The following is a 20,737-nucleotide window of genomic DNA, read 5'->3' as shown; positions in this document are numbered from 1 at the left end:
CAAGTGGGTACATTAAGAAAAATATTTTCAACTGGCAGATTTTATAACCAATTTAACTATACACCTAAACTGGGTGAGATGAAATGTTCTTTTCCCTCTTTGGATAAATGAGGGCTTGTTGGTCAAGAATACCAGAGGGAATCCCCTAAGAGTGGTGGATCCCCAAAAACATACGTCCACATCTTGGAACTTGTGAATGTGACCTTATTTGGGAAAAGGGTCTTTGTAGCTAAAATTCCAGCAAGGGAGGTACAGAGGAAAAATGTTCCCTAAAGCCGTTGGAGGGAGTGTGGCTCTGCTGACACATTGATTTCAGACTCCTAGCCTCCAGAGCTATCAGAGAATACATTTCTCTTATTTTAAGCCACCAACGTTGTAGTACTTTGTTACCACAGCCCTGGGAAACAAATTAAGAGCTCTTTAAAAACCCTAGAATTTTATAATGTGGAACTCTCTTCAGGGAACAGAAACATTTATTAGGCACCACTGCAGCAGGCACTGGCTAGATGCTTAACTTAAGTGATGAAGGATGAAGAAACTGAGGGCAAAAGTCTCACAGTGACCACACGGGGAGCTGGGTGAGAATCTCACTGAGAGGCAGTGTGGTGAGAATGGAGCTCTGGCTCTGGATCATGTCTGGCTTTGATCCTGGCTAAGTTACCCACTCCAACTCAGTTTCCTCAACTGGAAATTAGAAATCATAATAGAACATCATAAAATTTCTGGCAAGATGAAAACGTGTAAGGTATTAGAATAATACATGAGAAGGGCTAAATGAACATTAACTGTTATGATGACTACACACTATATTCTACACACTATACACTATACTAATCCTACTAATCATAGCCTTAGCTATGGACACCAGGCATAGATTAAAAGAGAATGAGCTCATCTGTAAGACAAATCATCTGAACTTTATCAGTTATCACATTAGAGGCCACTTTTAGAGAGATTCTTCTCTAGTACATTTATTCAGTTCTGGTGTGGCTGTCAAAAGGAGATAAAAAATATATCACCTCATTTTAAAGATACAAAAATTGAGGGGTGCCTGGGTGGCTCAGGTTAAGCAACTGACTTCGGGTCAGGTCATGATGTCACGGTTCATGGGTTTGAGCCCCGCGTCAGGCTCTGTACTGACAGCTCAGAGCCTGGAGCCTGCTTCAGATTCTGTGTCTCCCTCTCTCTCTGTTCCTCCCGTGCTTGTTCTCTGTCTCTCTCTGTCTCTCAAAAATAAATAAAAGTTAAAAAAAAAAAAAAGAAAAAAAAAGAAAACTGAAGTTCGTTATCTTTTTGTACCTTGCTCATTGTCTAAAGCCAAGGAGGAAATGACAGTGGGATTCAGTCCTAGGATTCTCTCACTCCAAAGTGGTCTTTCTGTCACACTGCACTTGCTTCCTGTGACAATGCTCTGCACATGCTAATGTCCAAGGAGTGTTTTTTGAATTTTAAAATCAGGCCTCATTATCAATAACTTTAAGGTAATATTGGAACTTCCCAAATTATTTTGAAATGAAGAAATTGTGGCCAACCATTTCAGGATCATCAATCTCTGAAAACATTATGGCAAAGGGAAGGATTAAGAAACATTCAATTTAGAAGATAAATCTATTTCTTTTTGTCCCCACCCCTACTCTTTTTCCCGTTTACCATAGATTTCATAAAAGTGGCCAGGCAACTAGTCGAAATCTAGGTTTATTTTTCTTTTCTTTTCTTACTTTCTTAAAAATTAAAGAAACAGAAGGGAAATGAATGTCCCATTATAAGCATGGATCATCCTCACTTTCACAGTTAACATTTTGGAAAGAAAATGTTTTCATTTTATATTTCTCAATTTGTCCCATCTAGTTAATTAGATACTAAGACATTTACTCCTCTCTTGTATCAAAGGTCTTCAGGATAGGATGCGGCTCCATTTAAATAAAAGATGAAGGATACTGAAACAGAAGCAGCCTTTAACCAGCAGACCCATAAATAAGAAAGTAGTTGGAGCTATACAGTGCTGACCCTGGCACTTGTACTGAGCTGGAGAGAGGTTCCTCACCTGGAGGTTAAGCACTCGGTGGTGGGGTGCATCTATAAACTCCTTAAAATGTTTGCAAATTTTGCATAAACATTTTCTACCTACACTTCAAAGGGGCCTTGATGTCTGTAAACTGAGAACGGCTGCTTCAAGGCCTCATTACTAAAGCTAATTGCCACATTTTATTCCTTTATATTATCTTAAATGCCATTGTAATATCAAGTGTATAATAAATGTTTGTTGGTTGCTTATGTGAGAACCAGAAGCTCCATGTTATTAAAGATGTCATATTGTTTCAAAAGGGTCAGATTTCTAAAAGGGCAATTCCATGCTCTAATTGGAAGAATTTACCTGCCAGGGAGGGTCCAGATTGGGTTCTTGCCCTTGTGCCTCTATGGAATGATCCTGTGTGGGTTACTTCTCTTCTCTGGGTTGCTGTTTCTTCATCTGTGAAATAAAGATGGGAATTAACCCAAAGTTGCCTTCAAACTTTAAAACAATTCTGTTCCATGTTGGTGTGCCTGGGTGGCTCAGTTAGTTGTGTGTCCAACTCTTAATTTTGGCTCAGTTCATGATCCCAGAGTCACAGGGTCAAGCCCTGCGAAAGGCTCTGCGCTGAGCATGGAGCCTGCTTGAGATTTTCTCTCTGCCTCCTTCTGCCCCTCTCCTCCACATGCGCATGCTCTCTCTCTCTTTAAAATAAATTTAAAAAAATGAAAAAAATCTAAAAATAAATAAATAAATAAGACAATTCTGTTCCACGTCAAAACAATTCTGTTCCATCCTGCTAAACGATTTCCCACAAAATTCTAGATTGTATTATAAAAATAAGGCATGAAAAGTTAGCCTTACTTTAAAAATTATTCTTAGAGAAGGTTACAGTTTGAGAACATGCCATTGGCTAGTGACATCTGAATGTACTTGGAGGACTATAAGGTGCCACATTACCATCCATAGCAGGGTTTAGGGGAGGTCCCAACTGGGACAGAGTTAGAGGCTAAGAGGCTTATACCTCTCTTCTAGCAGAGCAACCAGCTTGTAATCTGCTTTACGTAGTGGGTTTCTGAGCGAGATTTTGTTTGTAGAGAATGTTTTTTGATTTTAATTAGTCTCTGTTGATATCCATGTGGAGGGCAGGGAGGTTGTAGAAAAAGGAAAGAGGTGAAGTTAATTATTGTATTTAAAATCAGGTTTTGAAAAGTCACTGGAAACAGAGTCAGAAGGCCGAAGGCTTGTTTCTTAATTTCTTATTTATTAGCTGTGTCACATTTGGCAAGTCAGACAGTCTTTCTGAATCTTTGTCCTCACATATAGGATGACAAAAGTATCTCATTTACAGGGTAGTTGTAAGAATCATACGAAATGTTTGTGAAAGAGCTTCATAATTGGTAAAGTAACATAAATTTGGGATTCAAGCCCTGTGTTGGGCTCTATGCTGACAGCTTAGAGCCTGGAGCCTGCTTGGGATTCTGTCTCTCTCTCTCTCTCTCTCTCTCTCTCCCCCTCCCCCACTCATGCTCTGTCTGTCTCCCCAAAATAAATAGACATGAAAGCAAGAAAGCAAAAGAAAGAAAGAGAGAGAGAGAAAGAAAGGAAGAAAAAGACAATTTGCAGATAAGTCCAAGTTATGGGGCGGAGTTGTAAAATACAGCAGATTACAGAGTTCCAAGTATGGTCAAACTTTGGGGGAAATATAAAGTCGTGTTCTTCAGTTCGAAAAGTCAGTTGGGGGTACCTGGGTGGCTCAGTCAGTTAAGCGTCTGATTCTTGCTTTCAGCTCAGATCATGATCTCACAGTTCGTGGGATCAAGCCCCATGTCAATCTCCATGCTGACAGTTCAGAGCCTGCTGGGGATTCTCTCTCTCTTCTCTCTCTGCCCCCTCCCCCTACTCATGTACAGGAGTTCTTGCTCTCAAAATAAATAAATAAACTTAAAAAAAAAAAACGCTGGAAAAATAGTTAATTGTCCAAGGGTAAGATGGAGGGAAATGTGGCCTATGATCAGTTCAAGTAAAAAACACTAAAGAATTTAAATTGACTTCAAGTTCATTATGAGCCATTAGTGTTGTGGAATGGTTGGCAAATAAAAGTGATCTAATTGTCTCAGTCCATTTGGGCTTTTATAGAATGCCACAATCTGGGTAGCTTATAAACAATAGTGATTTATTTCTTATAGTTCTGGAGACTAAGTCCAAGATCAAGGTGCCAGCATCACTGTCTTTCTGGTGAAGGCCCTCTTCCCGGCTCATAGCTGGCACTTTCTAACATGTCCTTACATGGTGGAAGGGGCAAGAGATCTCTCTGGAGCCTCTTTTATATGATCACTAATCCCATTCATGAGGGGGCTCCATTCTTATGACCTAAGCACCTCTGAAGGGCCCCTACCTCCTAATCACTTTGGGGGTTCCGATTCAACATGGATTTTGGGGGGATACATTCAGACTGCAGTGCCAATATTCTTCTGTATCTACAGAAGTACTGTGCCGTGGATGACAAGAGGGGGCTGCAACTCTTTGCTTTGATTAGCATCTTTTTTCCAGTTGGTATGAGTGGTTACTGCGGCAGGTTGAGCACAGCCAAAGAAAGTTAGATAGAGAACGTCTGGAAGGTTTTCAAGGGCAACATTGAGAGAAGATTTGAAGAGAGAGAAACTTGTGTTTTAAATGTGTTACAGGCTATCATGGAGGTGAAGGTTTGGAATTGTTTTATTATTTTCAGAGGTGAATCTCAGGAAAAACTTTAAACAATAAGAGCTATCTAAAGGGGAAACGATTGCCTGGTTGAAGGAGTGAGATTTCCATTAGGGAAACTGTTCAAGCAGAGACTGAACCACACCTTCTGAGGGTTGTTACCAATCAGCAGGAAGGTTTTAAGAAGAAATTACTAAGATTTCATCAAATCTAAGATCTTATTTCTACAACAGAATTCAATATCCCACTAGAGAATGATTTGCTTCATTAAATTGTTTTTTTGCCATAACAAAAGTGTGGGTTTTGAAATTGGCAAACTGGAGTTTGCTATTGTGCGATATTCAGAATGTTGTTTAACCTCTGGGAACATTGGTTAGGTTGTCAGTAGCACAAAAATGATTATCTCTGCGTTGCTGTGAAGGTGATACAGCAAACACAACATTGGTAAAGGATGCTTCGGGGAGCTCAGAGAGTAAGGGCTCAGAGAGAATAACTTTAATCACATTTATTACCTGTTCCTCTTATTTTCTACATGCATCTTATTTCCAATCCAAAGAGATTCCTTTCAAGTGACTCTACTGGACCCTTCAGAGACATACGAGCTAAGTGGGTCAAATGGTGACTCCCATGAGTCTAGGAGAAAGACTTCACTCCGGAAGTTCACAGGGGTACCATATCACCTCTTTTGTGTTTGCATCAATGTTTGTTTTCTCCTAAATGGAGGAAACCTGTGGAACAACTCCTTTGTCCTAAATTATAACCTGATTTTCCTGCCCTTCGAAACCAGAACTAGGGCAACCTGATTGATTTATTTTCTTTGTTTAAAATTTTAGTCAATAAAATATCTTATTAAAAATTTAAGGACCAAGATCTCCCTTGTGGAGTAAAGTATCTGCAACCTCGAGGAATAAAGAGTTGGTAACTGAAGTATTTGGGTCAGTTATGTATTCTTTCTATGCCTATTTTTTCCCATCAATAAAGCAATTCTAAGCTGATTTTACTTAAAAACGACTCCCCAGTTGATGGGTTAGTAAGGGGCAAGCAGTTTACTATTCTTAACAGAAGATGAAAAACATGACATTCCTCCATGGTTAGGAAAGAGACAGTGTGAATTCTCTCTGACAGAAGTAGAAGGAGGCAGTAAAGACGCTGGGTTTCCATAGGTTGGTCATAGGCCGGCCTTTGGCCTCAGTTAGAAGGTAAGAGGGAACTGTCTATGAGGAGATACTATGATAATTCTGACTAAAGATCTCACACAAAAAACGGATTATTCGATTTTCAAAAGAAATGAAAAAGATACTATAACACTCTTTAGGTTTATTTATTTATTTTTTAAAAGTTATTCATTTATTATTTCTGATAGAGAGCATGAGTGAGCACAAGCTGGGGAGGGGCGGAGTGAGAGGGAGATGCAGAATCAGAAGCAGGCTCCACGCTCTGAGCTATCAGCACAGAACCTGATGCGGGGCTTGAACCCACGAACTGTGAGATCATGATCTAAGCCGAAGACAGATGCTTAACCAATTGAGCCACCCAGGTACCCCACACTCTCTAGGTTTAGATAAGACTCAACTTCAAATTTTGTTTTCACTTTTCTTTCTTCTGCATGAGCAAACATTTATTGATGTCTGTGGGGCATGACATTCTATGAGGCACAAGCATGTTGCAGAACAGGGATGAGCTGGCACTTTGGTCACCTAAAGAAGAGGTCTGAGTGTGAGGACAGTAGAGTTATTATTGCTCCAGAAAAATTGCCATGGAAGTAACATTTTGAGCTTGTTTCCTTCTTTCTTTTGCTAGTCCTTTTAATTTATTTGTTCAATATTCTACTTCTATTAATTCCCAAATTCACTTTTGAATCTTTTCAAAGATCTTGAACTCAAAATGATCACATTAGCTTGGAATTCCTACTTGACAACCTTTGATCTTCTAATGGAGCTGAAAAGGTAGGGATGCAATGTTTAAATAGCAAACTGTCACCCAGGAAACTACCATTCTATTTTGGTAACAATCGCAGGGAGTATTTATTGAACAACTTATGTCCCAGAACTTTGCTAACCACTTTATATGTATTGCCTTATGTAGTTCGCCTAATAACACTATAATGGAGGCACTATTTCTATAACTGTTTCACAAATGAGGAAACTGAGACACTGGGAAATTTAAAAGCTGGTGCAAAGTCTCACAACTAATGTAGAGTACACAACTCTTAACCACTCTTGCTATACTGTCTCTTTGTGCAAACACCTTTGATCTTAACCTGGCAGATCATTAATCTACATATCCATCCATCCAATCAACTATTCATCAAGAGTATGCTGGAGATATAAACTATGAATAAGACTGACACGGTCACTCTCCTCTGGCCACTTTCTACAGAGAGAGAGCGTGCAAGTGAGGAAGAGGGGCAGAGGGAGAGGGAATTAAGCAGGCTCCATAGTCAGCAAGGAGCCCGACTCGGGGCTTGAGACCCGGGGATCATGACCTGAGCTGAAATCAAGAGTTGGCCATTCAACCAACTGAACCACCCATGCGCCCCAACAGGGAGGGATTCTTTTGACTTATTTCTAACTTGACTCTGAACATGCTTAAATTCTTCTCCTCTAAGCCTGAAATAAATGCTCTTTTTTTGACTTAAAAAAATCAAGTCCCTGCTCTCTTTTAAGCCATTTTCTAAAAGCTCTATTCCAGGAAAGCTGCCACACCCATTGTATTTTACTGAACAATGTGTCCTCAGGTATCTTTTAAAACAGGTGACTTGAGTAGAGATTCTGGGACAGTCCAGCTAAGTGGACACTCTGGTTGCTTTCCCCCACCTTTTATCAAGTGATCTGTGGGATTCCATGCTCTGTTCTCTAATTTTGAAAGATCTGTTCTCCTTTCACCTCTCCAAGTTGGCCTGAAAATTTTCTTCCCCTCAACCTCTCCCCTACCCTCTCACTCTTCAAAAAGATGTTAACTTTGGGAGAGCAGTTCTTAATTATTTACCACACAGTCCTCTGGCAGACTACAAGAATCCAGGGCAAAGCAAAAGAGAAAGGCAAAAGAAAACCGAAAGCCCAGGCTAATGATTTCCTTCAACGAGAATTTTTGTTATCATAAGGCAGTGTTTTATTTAGGTTATAGTTCTTTAGAGCAGGTATTAGCTATGTCTTCCTTGTACCTGCTTGGAATTTGTTGAGGCTAATATTTTCCTTACTGAAACAGCAGCAAATCTAAGGTAGCAAAATAATGCTGATGGGAAGGGGAAACCAAGACTCCCAGGGGGAATCTTCATGGTCTATCTCAGAGACATGTGGCCAAGTTTGTACACAATCTGTACGTTATCTAATTATATAATTTTACTTCCTAGCTTGATGCCACAGTTTAAAACTGCACCTCATTCCCTTCCCTGGTTAATTTTTCTCCAGAGCCCTTTTCTCTGCTCATATGCTATAAAATTCACTTATTATAATAATTATTATTTTAAAATAATTCTTTAAATGGCTGATGTCCCCTCTAGAATTTAAGCTCCTCAAGGGAGCTTAGTTTATTACTCATTCAGGGCCTAGAGTTGTTCTGGCACAGGATAGGTGCACGATAAATATCTGTTGGATAAATGAATTATTAATCCTGATCAAAGTAATATTAATAAATAATAACTGTGATCAAGGGTTTTTTTTACATATATTTAATTTATAGACAACTGGTTGGACATTTACAGTTACAATTATTTTATATAAATCTTCTAATTGGCAGGGTGCCTGGGTGGCTCAGTCAGTTAAGCATCTGACTTCGGCTCAGGTCATGATCTCATGGTTCGTGAGTTTGAGCCCTGTGTTGGGCTCTGTGCTGACAGCTCAGAGCCTGGAGCCTGCTTTGGATTCTGTGTCTCCCTCTCTCTCTCTCCTCCTCCCCTGCGCATGCTCTGTCTCTCTCTGTTTCTCAGAAGCAAATAAACATTAAAAAAATTTTTTTTAAAAATTCTAATTGGCTAAAATATGACAAAAGGACCTCTACAAAACTTTGATGGTCAAAAGTAACATAGAACCCATTTTTATCAGCATGATATGCTTTTCTAAACATACATGGCATGGGGCGCCTGGATGGCTCATGTGGTTAAGCGTCTGACTTTTGATTTCAGCTCAGGTCATGATCTCATGTTTCATGAGATCGAGCCCTGTGTCAGGCTGTGCACTGACAGGGCGAAGCCTACTTGGGATTCTCTGTTTCCTTCTCTCTCTGCCAGTCTTCTGTGCATGTGCATGCGCACTCTCTCTCTCTCAAATAAATAAACACTTAAGAAAGTTAAAAAAAATAAACATACATGGAAGGATCAGTCTGTGCTGATGAGAATGGAAAATCTTGAGTTTTCCTGAAGCAGGCAGACTTACTTGAGTCCCTACAGCTAAGGGTAAGGGCATGGTTTGTCTGAGTGTACTTATAACTGTTTCTAGCAGCAAGTTGAGGTGCTGCTTACCAGCCAGACGAAACTCAGACTCACCAATTTTATATTCTTATTTCTGGACAAAACGCTGTCATCCAATTCCATGGTTCTTAGGACCAGATCAGGCAGTCCATTAATTATTTGAGAGCTTCTCCTGTATTTGAGACTGTCCCAATCACAGGAGATGCTTCCCAGCAGTGACATGTCAGTGTGCTTTGAGGACCCTAGTGGCTGCCCCAGCTCGTCCTTTCCTCCCAAGACTCCTACTTCCGGGCCCAATCCAGTGTAAGCGAGACTGGGCTAATCTGAGTAACAAAGTTCACTTTTGGCTGAGATTTAGTAACCTCCTCTCACTTAGTGTGGCCTCTTTCAATAAGTGGCCTGAAGAACTGATAAAGGATTAGATTTATCTAGAAGTGGGAGGAACAACTGGCTTCATTGGGCTTAAATTAATAGAGTAGGTTGGTGAGTCCAAAAAGGTAGGGGATTTGCAAGCCAATTTTCTCTAGGCCTGCCTTAATGACACTTGACTTATTTCTAAACAGAGGAAAGCTTGGTGGGTTTGCAAACATACGCAAATCACATAGCCCTGTAACACCTGTGCCACTCTTAATTATGTCATATATTTCAGTGTGGTCCTTGGGAGAAAGCCTCATATAAACTATACATCTACTGGTACGTGGGGATTCATGAAGTCCAAATTCTAAATCCATCTGTTCTTTTAATATCTTGGCTAATTTATTTTTTAAAAAAGTCTTATTAACATGTAATTCACCCATTTAAAGTATATAATTCAATGGTTTTTAGTATGCTCACAGTTATATAAACATCACCAGTCAATTTTAGACCATTTTCATCACCCCAACAAGATACCTGTATCCTTTAGCAGTTGTCCCCTATTCTTTAAAAAAATTTTTTTTAATGTTTATTTATTTTTGAGAGAGACAGACAGAGTGTAAGCGGAGGAGGGGCAGAGAGAAAGGGAGACAGAATCCAGAGCAGCATCCAGGCTCTGAGAAAGCTGTCAGCACAGAGCCTGACGCGGGGCTTGAACTCACAAACCACGAGATCATGACCTGAGCCGAAGTCGGACACTTAACCAATTGAGCCACCCAGGCGCCCCAGTTGTCCTCTATTCTTCTACAATTCCACCCTTTCTTTCTGGCTACAGGATTGCCTATTGTGGATATGGAACACAGATGGAATCATACAATATATGGTCTTCTTCCACTTAGCGTAATCTTTTCGATGTTCACCCATGCTGTAACAAGTATCAGTACTTCATTCCTTTTTATTGCTGGATAATATTCCGTTGTTCCATTCTGTATCATACTTTATCCATTTTTCAGTCAATGAACACTTAGATAGTTTTCATTTTTGGCTATGTTGAGTCATGGTGCTGCAAACATTTGTGTATACGTTCTTATGTGGACACACATTCTAATTCTCTTGGATATACAGCTAAAAGTGGAATGGGGCTGGATTATACGGTTACTCTATATTGAACTTTTTGAGGAGCTACCAAACTAGCTGCCATAGCAGCTCACCATTTTACATTCCCACCAGCAGTGTATGATGATTCCAATTTCTCTACCTCCTCTCCAATAACTGTTATCTGGGGTTTTTTTGTTTGTTTCTTATTATGGCACTTTGGTTGGTGTGAAATGGTGTCTTATGCTTTTGATCTTCATTTCCCTAATGACTACTGATAGTAAGCACTTTTTCGTGTGTTGATTGGCTGTTTGTACATCTTCTTTGGAGAAATGTCTATTCAATTCCCTTGCCCGTTTTCAAATGGCTTATTTGTCTTTTAGATGTTGAGTTTTTCCTCACAGGCCTTAAGAATCGGGGATAGTTGGAGGAAGAGCCTCAGACCTCTTGCCTGCTCCAGTCTAGAAAAGGACTTTTGCGACACAAAGCTGGGGTGGTAAGATGCCGGCAGCCTGCTTTTCTCAGGGATATACCATAGCCCTAGACTAGGATCCAAGTTGAGAGGGAGTCCTGTGTTCTCAGCGGCACCCATCCAGAGTGGAACATGGTCCCATAGCTGGAGGTGGGCCGGGACTGGGTTGTGGCTCAAATGCCTCACACTCTTGCTGCTCTTACTGAATTTTAGTAGACTGTCTTGAATAAAGTTTTCTTCATCCGTTATATTTCCTCAGGACAATTTCTAGAGACTAACTAGTTGCTGATGTATACTCTTTACCAATTGATGTTTTGCTAAGGAGTGGGTTCATGGAGCTCCTTACACACCATTCTGGAAGTTGAGTTCCATTTGGATAATTTTTTAGAGAAAGTGTTTCACCTTGTATACTTGGTGGTAAAATAGTTTATGCTGACATAGTAGATACAGAATTATAAAGGGCAGTCTTTATAAAAGTATTTGCAAGTTTATAAACAGTGGATTAAGAAAACTGACTGAAGTTGAGGACTGGTTGACTTTTAACTTTGTATCCAAATGTATTTGGTCTGACAAACCATTTTTAATTTATTGCTATTAAATAGTTGAATGGAAATATTTGAACAATGAGGGTGATAGTGCATTTCAGATGAGAGCTTATTGCTGCTCTAGTAATCTGTGTAGAAGGCCATCACCGCCATTGAAATTTATCAAAATGATGCCTGTTTTTAAAAGCATAGGAATAGTTACAATGTGCAAATCAAGTTATGAAAACCTCATTAGTTCTATGCATTAATCTGAAAAGTTCATAGGCAAAAATGACCATACATTTCTTCATTAATTCAAAAGAACTACCACACCACTATATGTCTTTTCGAAAAACAACTTTCCCCATTTCCCTGATGAATTTATTTGTAGTTTTAGGGCTAAGATTTACATTTAACAATTCTTCAAATTCTTTATTGAATCAAGGGCTGAACTCCTATATATTAATCGCCAACCAGTTGAATATCACTTTAGTTGAGACTCTGCTCATATCTAAAACCCTTTTCTTCCTATTCCTCACACCCCACCTCCATGGTGAAGTTGACTATTCCTTTCTCTTGGGGTTTAGAAGTCTGGTTAGTTATAAATAATCACATCATCATCTTTGAGAGAATACGTATTGCTTAATAATCGTGAGAAAACGTTAAAATGTATTCCTTATTGGAAATTCATCACTTTTTGGCCAGTTGGCTTGTGTGTATTACTGCCTAAAGTAGCTTTATGGGCAAAAAAAGTATTGTATAAGAACATAAAACTAGAATATTTAAGAATGAAACCAAGCATCTCCCAATGATATTTCCCTGAACAGTTACTGAACTACACAAAGATAAATCCTGAAAGTAATTAACGAAGTAATTTTCTCTTCTTTTGGCTGGGAAAGTTTCAGTAATAAAGTTTGGCTTCTGTTGAGTTGAAACCTTAGTTTCTAACACAGTTCAAGGCAAATGGAAAAACCCATTCAATCCTTAATTTTTTAATGCAGTTAAATAATAAACTGATAAATTGCATTAAAGCTAGGATTAATTTTTCCCCTGCAAAGGCAGGAATTCTATCTTACTAAATCTGCTTTAGCGTTCAAGCATATATTTTGGAAGATGCTTACCTCCCGGTTGGGTGTATCTCCCTGCGGCTTAGGTGAGCACCCAGGCTTTGGCTCCTCCCCAGCTGCTGCCAGCTTCCCACTGCGCCGGGTGGCTCGGAGCGTCCTGGAGTTAGGTGTTCGGCCCCGCCCTCTGCACTATTGCTAAAACTCCAATTCTGCCAGACTGATTCCGGTGATTAATTATTGACAAAAGGAAAACACTCCCACGCAAACTTGTGTCCAACAGCACTGCTCCCAGCGATTCCTTCCAGAAGAGAATGCCGGCTGCACCACTCCCCTCCCCCCTTGCTCTACGGTCCCAACTTCCCACACGCTGCCACTCTCAGTCCTGGGCGATCAGGCTCGTCCTCGGAGGAATGCAGCCCAGCGACTTCTACATTTTTAAATTTGGTTTTCTGCAGCTCGTTAGCACTTCTCCGGGGACCAGCCTCTCTGGAGGGGGCGCTTTCCGGATGCAGGGGAAGCCGGGGCTCTGAGAGCAACGGAGGAGGCTAAGGCGTCGCTGTCACCTCCGGCTGCTGCAGTAAAACCCCGAGCCGCCGCGCGGATGGGGAGGAGGGGATAGGGAGGTGTCCTCCCCCTCGCTTGGGCTGGGAGCCCCGACACTACCAAAGGGGCACGTCCTTTGGTAGTGGTGGTGGGGGCGGGCTGATAAACCGGAGGCCCAACGTGGGAGCTTTGGGGCTTTAGCCTAAGCCGGCGTTAACCCGACCAGGGGAAGGAAGCCTGCCCAGCATCCATCCATCTGCAGACCTGGGCAAGGGGGCGAAGCTCGGCGGATGCCGCGCAGGACTGCGGAGCGAAACTCGGCAGCAGGCTGAGGAGTGAGCCCAGGGCTCGGGGCCGGGGCGGCAGTCGGCCGAGCAGGCATCCCACTGCATTTGTTTGTCAAAAACCGAGGAAAGTAAACCCGTTTAGCGTCGGCAGCTAATTTTGGTGCCTTTGAACGTGCAAAACGCCTCTCCCCGCCCCACTCCCTCCATCCCGCCACCTTCCCTCCGCCCCTTGGCTGGGAGGTTAATCGTTGAAAAACTGGACTCCCCCGGGGAAACAGATGGAAGGATCGTGCCCGGGGAACTTGTGTGTGCTCACTCACAAGTGAAGAGAATTAATGTGGGCCCGGACTGCGGCAGGAAAGCAAACTGGGGAAAGAGGGCTTGGGAGGCGGCTCGCCGGTGCAGACACGCGCGGCGCGGGCTCCCGCGGATCCGGGGCCCGCGTGCCCAGCGCTCGCGCTCCGCTCTCAATTATCTTCCCGAGGAGGCGCGGGACCGGCGAAATGCATCTTCCCTGGGAGCCAGCATCCAGAACACCATCGATCCCTTCTCTACCGAGAGCAAGGTGCTTAGATTTAACGTGGCGGCTGCTTTGCCGAGAGCGCCGAGGCCCTAGAGGCTCCCAGCCCTGATAACTCCGCACCTGAGACGATCTGCCCAAGACCCAGGGGCGTCCGGGGCCCAGAGCCTCCTTTGACTGATGAGCATTTGGGCAACATCTGCCAGTCAGCCCCCAGGGCTTGAGGAGGCACTGCACATGCTCGGCCCGGGCTGGTTGTGCTGGAGCGCGAATTTCAGCTGCTGGCAGGTTTCTGCTCAGCTCACAACACACTTCCAGCAGGTTCCAAGCTGCGGGTGCCGCGAAGAGGGAGACTTAACGTTATCGGGCGGGATTTTCTCCACGCAGGAGGGAGTGTGTCCCCAAAGGAAGCTGGAGGTGGCGGGGACCTGGGGAAGGAAACCACTAGGAGGAACTGAGCTCTTTGGAGCCTGTATTGGCCGTTTTTACGTTACCTTGTCCTTCTCCTGTACGGCATCTAAATATTTGCACCCGTTGCTAGTATTTTTTATTTCATCATCACTGTGTGGTGTTCGCATTCCTCACCTCCCTGCTTCTCCTGACAAACCTCGTAATTTGGGCAGAGCAAGTAAGACTCCACCATTGGGGTAATGAGGAAAGAGAAAACCTGAAAAGTGACTTGTCCAGGGTCACCAAGCCTGTTGTATAGTACAGCCAATACTATTTACACTAGTTTTTAGGTCTCATTATTCATTATCTAGTTTTCTTACTAGATCTTGACTCACCCCCCCCCCCCGCCCCCCATGTGATTATACCTTTGTGGAAGCATAGAAACAGGTCTCACTTCTCCCTGCCAAAGGTTTGTGAAATGGATACGAGACCTTGTGATTACTTCAACTGCAGTTGGGGAGAAACTGGTACAGTTGGCAGAAGCGTCCAGACCATTAAAAATAATCTTGGGGCGCCTGGGTGGCTCAGTCAGTTAAGCGGCCCACTTCGGCTCAGGTCACGATCTCGCGGTCCGTGAGTTCGAGCCCCGCGTGGGGCTCTGGGCTGATGGTTCAGAGCCTGGAGCCTGCTTTGGATTCTGTGTCTCCCTCTCTCTCTGACCCTCCCCCGTTCATGCTCTGTCTCTCTCTGTCTCAAAAATAAATAAACGTTAAAAAAAAATTAAAAATAATCTTAAATGACATGTGTGTAATATAACCACACCCAGATAAACCTTTATGTGTATCTTTTCACTTTCAAGTGGAAAAAAGATATTTTTTTCTATCTAAACATAGAACATTCTCAAAACTTAACTAGGTTGTAAGATAAAAATCAATACATTTTAGGGGCGCCTGGGTGGCTCAGTCAGGTAAGCGTCGGACTTCGGCTCAGGTCATGATCTCACAGTCCGTGAGTTCAAGCCCCGCTTCGGGCTCTGTGCTGACAGCTCAGAGCCTGGAGCCTGCTTCACATCCTGTGTCGCCCTCTCTCTCTGCCCCTTCCCTGCTCATGCTCTGTCTTTGTCTCAAAAATAAATAAACATTAAAAAAAATTTTAAAAAAAGAAAAATCAATACATTTTATATTATTTAATATTTATTTATTTTTGAGAGAGAGAGAGAGAGAGAGAGAGAGAGAGAGAGAGACAGCAAGAGCAGGGAAGGGGCAGAGAGAGAGGGAGTCACAGAATCAAAGCAGGTTCCAGGCTCTGAGCTGTCAGCACAGAGCCAGATGCAGGGTTCAAACCCACAAACTGTGAGCTCATGACCCAAGTCAAAGTCACAGGCTTCACCGTCTGAGCCACCCAGGTGCCCTCAAAATCAACACATTTTAAAAGGCAGAAATCATACAGATCACATCATCTATCAAAGCACAATGAGGATAAAATTAACAAGAAAAATTCCTCCTCGTTGATATACAACTAGACATTTAAAAATACTTTAAATATAGATTAAAGAGAAGAACAGATGAGATTACAAAATCTTTTTTTAAAGTTTATTTATTTTGAGAGAGAGAGAGAGAGCGAGCTGCACATGCCCAAGCAGGGGAGGGGCAGAGAAAGAGAGAGAGAATTACAAGCAGGCTCCGTGCTGTCGGTGCACAGCTCACCTGGGGCTCAATCCCACGAATTGTGAGATTATGTCCTGAGCTGAAATCAAGAGTAGGACGCTTAACCGACTAAGCCACCCAGGCTCCCACAAAATCTTTAAAAACAGAAGAAGAAAAAAATCATACGTAACAAAGTCATGAGAGTATAGATAAGCAGAAATCATGAACCTTAAGTGTATTTTTTGCAAAACAATGTACAAACCAAGAAACTTAGGAAAAAATTACAAAAGAATTATGTTAACTAGTAAAGATTAGAGCAGAAATTAATGAAATAGAAAACTAAAAATCCAGGAGAATTGATCAATAAAAGAAAAACTTATTCACTGAGAAAATCAAGAAACAAAGACACAAGTAACATTAGGAAGGGAAGATGAAATATAGCCACAGATAAGGAGGATATTAAAAAAAAATCCTCAAATGATGTTCTTTCCCCACGAAGAGGATTCTCCCTTTATGCTGATAATACAAATTGTGAGATAAGAAATGGTTAAGACACCCCACGGCTTACGGAAAGGGGAATAAAATTTAAAGAACCAGAAAGAATTGTTAGAATATAATAGTAGAAGAATCTGAAGTAATGATAATTGTATCAATTGAACATTTTGAACCAGGCCTTTTGTCATCATTGTCATAAAGCAACTGTTGCATAACTGAAGAGCCCATGTTTGCTGAGGTAGAAATCTTTTAGAGGCAATAAAAGTTAAAAGTAATAAAAGAGTATATTCCCTTTGGTAACCTGGGAGGTTTGGGGACAAATATTACAGGGAAGGGAATGGGATCACTTGGTAAAAGCTGTACTGATTGATCCAGAAAGGTTGTTTGGAATATATCTGGAGTTCAGCATACCAGGGAGGAGAGAAGACCTGATGTGAGATTTTACTTAAAACAGCCAGCTGTCAGGTGCGAGATCTGGTGTGCATCTGCTGAGGATGGTCTTACTTCTGGGGGAGCAAAATTAACAGTTTGAAATGTGAGTTTTCTCATGCTTCCAAACTTAACCACCGTGGCATGGTGGAAAGGGTTATGGACTTTGGGACCAAATACTCCTGGGTTCAAATCCCAGCTTTTCTACCAACAGACTATATTCTGAGACAAATGATCTAGTATCTCTGTATTTTAGTTTTCTCATCTGTGACGTGGGAATAGTACCAGCTTCATAGGGTTCTTTTGAAGAATAAAATGAACCACCATTTACAAAGTACTCATATAGTTCTCCATCTCTCCCTCCCCCCCTTCTCCTCTTGGCTTCCTTCCTCCATTCTGCCTTCTCTAAATACTCATCTTTCAGAACTTCTCTTATGTGCTATGACATTTCTCCTATTTTGTTAGTGGGACTGTATGTTCCTTCCCTTCCTTTCAGTGACTCAGCCACCTCCTTCATGACTCTTTTGCATTCAGAAATCCAAGCATCATGACTGAGAACCTTTGGAATACTTTAGAAAGAGCCCCCCGAATTAAAAACTAAACCAGCCGCTCTCTTATAAGGTGCATGTCAAAAGCAGGATTGCCTCCATGCCTGCTTTCCTCCCTCCCCTCCTTCCTTCCTTTACTTTCTTCTTAATTTAATGCATTTTCTGAGTACCTATGGAGCTATGTTCTAGCAGCATGAGCGACGCTGCTCCAGCTTACTGATTGCAAGTTTACAGATATGTATATGCTTAAGCTGAAGTCTTTCATTGTCAGAAGATCCTAATCCTTAAACATTCTCAATTGTAATATTAGAATAAAAGTCATATTAATAATGAGAGTCAGTAGTTTGTTCTAAAAACTGGAAAAGGAGTATTTCATTAAGGAATGAATGTGGCTGTCCCATTAATTGTCACAAACATATGAAATGTATCATAATAGTCTTCTTCTTAAAAGGATACTTCTTAGCAATAAAGAGACCCCAGAAGAACAATACATAAACCCCCAGAGCTGCTGTAAGACCAGCTTAACAAAAGATTTCCTACAGGATCTATTCTAAAGCAGTTTCAAACACTGTCTTTACATAACACTATCCAATGTGTATCTACAACCATGTGGACAAGACAAAGAGGACAACGGAAAGCCAATGAAATTAAGACAAAAAAAAAAAATAAAGTTCCAGCTAACTACATCAGCAACATCTCCCTTTAACTATTAACCCCTATTCTCTTATATTCATCTTATTATCAGGAGGAGAATAAGTAGGAAACCCAGTAACAGATGTGGGTATTTAAAAGCAAAAAATGGGTGCACATGGGTGGCTCAGTCACTTAAGTGTCTGACTCTTGATTTTGGTTCAGGTCATGATCTCATGGTTGTGAGATTGAGCCCCACATAGGGCTCTGCACTGGGATTCTGTCTCCTGTCTCTCTGTCCCTCCCCTGCATGCACTCTTTCTTTCTGTGTCTCAAAAATAAATAAGAATAAATAAATAAATAAATGCAAAAACAGAAATTTGAGACAAATTTTATTGACTTCTTTCTGGTTTGCTTTCACAGTGTGCAGGTTAACCCTTATTTTTTAAAAACAGTGTTAGATTAGCATCACTTATTTTTATGATGACATAAAATGCTCTTACTGTCCCAGAGTAGAACTCTTTGTAACACTTAGTAGAATTCTAAAGGTTTGTGAAGCTTGCATAGAGTCACCAACCAGCTTTGTACCGACTCTGCACTTTTGGCTAAGCCAGCTACTGTTTCCAGAACCATATCATGGTTAAACCCAGGTGCTTGGATAAATTACTGGAATATATTAATCAATTAAAGGAACAATCTCAGTTTCCGTCTGCTTAGTATAAGGAACGTCATTAGTGATTGTATAGTTATCCTTGTGTTCTCAGAACAAGTGGGTAATTCTGTTTTTCTGTTAAATGAAGACATTTTTTCCCGTCCTGGCTATGTGATTATAAAGATGTACCTGCTATCCTCCATTACTATCAATTCTTGTGTTTCCCTCTATCTACATAGAATTTTATTTTCTTCATTAATTAGAACTTTCAGGTTGAAAACCAACCAACCAACAACCAACCAACCAGGAAAGTTGTATGGCTTGGGTTTTTGAGCTCTCTGTCAAGCTTCAAAATAATAATAATAATGATAAAGATAATAATAATGATGATAATGACTATAATTTATTGAACTATGATCACCAATGTTTCCATAAATCATCTTTGTCTTGCCACAAGTCTGCAGGATAGGAGGTTTTGTTTCCTTTTCATAGATGGTAAAGCAAGAATCAGAGAGGTTGTGCCTCTTCTAAAGTGACAGAACTTTAAGAGTTGGATTTCAAAACCTGTCTTTTGCCCTATACTCTGTTGGCTCAGTGTAAACAATCTTCCCATGACTTTGTATATATCACTTTTCTCAGAGAAGGTGGCCATGTTGTGCTGGTTAGGAGAACAGATATTGGAGCCAGACCTCCATATTTAAATCCCAACATGACCACGTAACTTGTGAATGAAAACAGCTTACTTAACCCTCAAAGCCTCAATTTCCTCATCTGCCAAAAGGATAATAAACATATTAAATTACTTAAGTTAATACTCAGAAAGCACTCAAAATTGTGCCTGGCCCCGAGTAAATGTCTCATAAGTGTTCCCTACCATTATTTTGAGAGCTTAATGAGATTATAATACATATATAAAGCAGTTAGCTAAGTATCTGGACCTTAGAAAATGCTTAATACATCTATTTTACTTATTAGAATCTTTTCTTTTATAACACATACAGCTTGAACCTAGTCTTTTAGGAATATGATTGGTTTCTCCTTCTCCTCTCCTTCCCTCCATCCCTCCTTTTCTCTCCTACCTCCCTATCTTCTTCCCTTCCTCTCCTTTTGTGCCAACTATGACTTACTCAACTGTGTTTTCTATGAACCACTTTTTCAGGGAAACTCCTTGCTTACCTTAATGTAACAGACCAACATAAGACATATTTTAATTCAGTATCACATATCCAAACACAGAGCACTTCACTTCCTCATCTGTTCAAAAGACTTTTAGTAAAACAGCAGTTAATTTAAAAAAAAATTAAATAATTCAGATTTCAAAAGTAGAAATTAACTTAAAGAGAACAATTTCCTGTTTTATGAGAGAGATTGATTCATCAGTTAAGGATAGTAATGATGGAACTCTCAATGTCTGAAATACATGTTGGTCTAAAGTGACTGTATTAGGGTTCTCTAGGGAAACACAACCAATTATAGAGAGAGTGAGAACAGACGAGAGAGAGAGTGGGGTGGGAGAGGAGGAGAGAGGGAGAAAGTTTATAAGGATTTGGCTCACTTTCATATGGAGGTTGACAAGTCTCAAGCTCTGCAGTTGGAAACCTGGAGACCCAGGAGAGCAAATGATGTAAATTCCAGTCCAAAAGCTGACAGTCTCCAGACTCAAGAAGAGTTGACCTCTTGATTTGAATCTAAGGCAGGAAAAGACCAACATCCTGCTCAAGCAGTCAGACAGGAGGAGTTACCTCACCTTTTTGTTCTATGTAGGTATTCAACTGATTTCATGAGGCCCACTCACATTGGGGAGGGCAATCATGTTTGTTCAGTCTACAGATTCTAATGATAATTTCCTATGGAAACACTCTCACAGACACATTCATAGTAATGTTTGCATGAACTTCTGGGCACCCCATGGCCCAGTCAAGTTGACCATTAATCAGCACAGTGGCCAAAATGTTTGAACGAT

The 20,737-nt window shown here is 41.1% G+C and overlaps 1 protein-coding gene across 1 annotated transcript in view; it reads right to left on the bottom strand.

Moving 5' to 3' along the window:
- SPTSSB (serine palmitoyltransferase small subunit B) overlaps nucleotides 1-13,201 on the bottom strand; it is a 28,676-nt gene extending 15,475 nt beyond the window's left edge. The window contains exons 1-2 of the mRNA XM_042956026.1: nucleotides 12,689-13,201; nucleotides 2,375-2,470 (exon numbers count right to left, since the gene is read on the bottom strand). The gene's annotated coding sequence lies outside the window, so the exon portion shown is untranslated. The remainder of the gene's footprint in view (nucleotides 1-2,374; nucleotides 2,471-12,688) is intronic.
- Nucleotides 13,202-20,737: the final 7,536 nt, after the last annotated feature.

Source organism: Panthera leo, chromosome C2, assembly GCF_018350215.1.
Source record: "Panthera leo isolate Ple1 chromosome C2, P.leo_Ple1_pat1.1, whole genome shotgun sequence".
Lineage (NCBI taxonomy): Eukaryota > Metazoa > Chordata > Mammalia > Carnivora > Felidae > Panthera > Panthera leo.
Note: the sequence above shows the minus strand (reverse complement) of the source record. Positions and strands in the feature narration are given on the sequence as shown.